The sequence below is a fragment of the Hipposideros armiger genome, unplaced genomic scaffold, assembly GCF_001890085.2.
Source record: "Hipposideros armiger isolate ML-2016 unplaced genomic scaffold, ASM189008v1 scaffold_1528, whole genome shotgun sequence".
Taxonomy (NCBI): Eukaryota; Metazoa; Chordata; class Mammalia; order Chiroptera; family Hipposideridae; genus Hipposideros; species Hipposideros armiger.
This window is the reverse complement of record NW_017732878.1, coordinates 53,768-56,239: the sequence shown is the minus strand read 5'-3', so window position 1 is coordinate 56,239 and position 2,472 is coordinate 53,768.

Sequence of the window (2,472 nt, the reverse complement as noted above, 5' to 3'; positions counted from 1 at the left end):
AAACTTACATGTGGTTCTTGTGAGTATTAAACATAATTAATATAAAACATCTGTTATGTAGTAGATTTTCCATAAATGGTAATAGACTGATGATTTCCTAGTCAGCGTATGTGGGTAAAACAAGCTGAAGATTACTCCAAAGATGTGTCTTCCTACTTTTCAAAGGCAGTCTTTTCATGATTGTATTTTGTGCTGCGATGTAAGAAAGATTTACTACCAACTCACTTTGAACCAGCAAGACATGACCCAACTTCCAAAAGCCAGATGGCAAAGCCACTTCCGGTGGGGCAGATGGGCCTATTGACTTTCAATCTCATGAAAATAACAAGCTTGGAAGATACCCTGGGATCCAGCTAATGCACCAAGAAGATAGAAGAATGCCTTTGATATTGGCCTGGATATCAGGGAAGCAAAACAATATCAGAAAGACATGTGCAGTTTTAGACACTCACACAGTATTCGGGCATGAAATAGAGTATTCAGAGGAAGCCAAGTTGCTTTCATTGGCACTTGGGATATTCAAGAAGCTTTATCAACTAACCCTCTTTGTGTGAGATTGCAGCAGTGCTTCTGAGTACCAGATGTGCTTGCCCTGAAAGGAAATGGAAAAACTGGACACATTCATATTCATTAGTTATGTTATATCAAAGTTAATTTATAAAGGCAGCTATTTGCTGGAGCCACACTAGTAACAAATATTAAAGGGAAATATTACAGCAATGGAAAACATATCAGGAAATGTTTTGCTTTTGAAACAAACATAAATTATGTTGAAATAATAACAACCCCAAATCCAACCCTACCAATAGAAAAGTATCTATTTAGCATACAGACTATTTACATTCCAAGAAATTGTCTACCTTTGTAGCCTTTATAGTCTTGGCTATAAAATAGAAGACAGATTTCAGTGAATAAAGGAAGAACATTCCCACAGTCAGATAACTCTAGAAATAGAATCATTTCCTTAAAAAATGTGAATTTACCACTTTTGGAACTCAAACACGATATAGAGGGAATTAGAATAAGCTCACTGTAAATGGCTAAACCACATGACCTTGTTAGTATGTCCAACCTTGGTTTGTCTCTCTTTACATAGGTCACACTTCATAGCTTATTCCTTTTTTTAAAAAAGATTTTATTGGGGAATTGGGGGAGGGGGAACAGACAAGTTGCTGTCCTTTTGTTCTTCAGNACCCTAAGTAGTTCAGCTCTAACAGGGGAGCAAAACGATCATAATGATTAATATAATTACACAGGTGTTACTGCATTATGAATGAGAAAGCACCTGGTGCAACAACACATACCTTTCCTTACCTTTCTTGAGTCAAATTGGTGTCAAGTGAATTAATTCATCTTCAAATATAAAATGTCTATATCATAATATTCATCTTATATACCGGGGGTGCCAAAAAAAAAGTATAAACATTTTAGAAGGTGTTATCTATGCACAAGCAGTAGTTTGCCATAATCAGAAATGTCTGGACACTGATGGTAACCACTTTGAGCACCTCTTGTAATTGCAGGAGTCAAATGTGACCTGTATTCATCTTTTGTTTTCAGTATATGTTGAGTATTACAATTAATAGTTTTTTTTTCTTTCTTAAAACTTGTATACATTTTTTGCACCATCTGTACATTCTGCGTTTGTGATAAGATTCTTAGAGAAAACAATAATTTTCTAGAAAAGGAAAGCCTATCACTGCTAATTCAATAAATTTGCAACTTTGAACTTTTTCTTTTCTGAAGCTATCTCTTTATGCATTGCAATTTTCCCATTAATTCTACAAATTGGTAGTGCTTGAAATAAACAAATATAAATGCCAAGTGGGAAAATCCATTAAGGCTTTAAATATATCTGGAAAACAAACGTATTTTAATATTCTTAAATGGGGGCAAAGTTAATAGGTAGCCATGCAAAAAGAAACAACTCTTTGCTGCCATCTGATGGCAGCCCATTTTGCCACCAGGTCTTCTCTTTGGTCTCAATTACAAGCCCCCTTTAAGATAATAGGCCAGTGTAACCAATAAACAGTCTATTGAGGACCCAAGAGAATTTGCTCCATCGAGCATAAGACTTCTCTGACCTCTGTAGTTCTTGAAATGTTAAATGGTTTAAATCCTTTTTATTTTTTTAACAGCTAGCAGGTGGAATCACAGTAAGATTAATTAACATAAAAAAATGCAACAGACTCCTTTGAGGCAAGGCAAAGTGACAAGGAATCCTGAAGGAACTTTTGTTCCTGAATGTGTCTACTTAGAACTCCTTGGAAACTGCCCTTAACCAGAGAAGCCTCTCTTGGCTCATCTTCTCAAATGGTTCCATTGTACAAACATACTAGGCTTTTTGACCATTGCTCAATTAATTCACTTAATACATGGTTGAGATACTTTGATAAACAAGGAAGACATGGGGTTTACATTGTAGTCAGGGTGACAGAGAAGAAAAAACGGACAAATAAATTAACAGTTTCA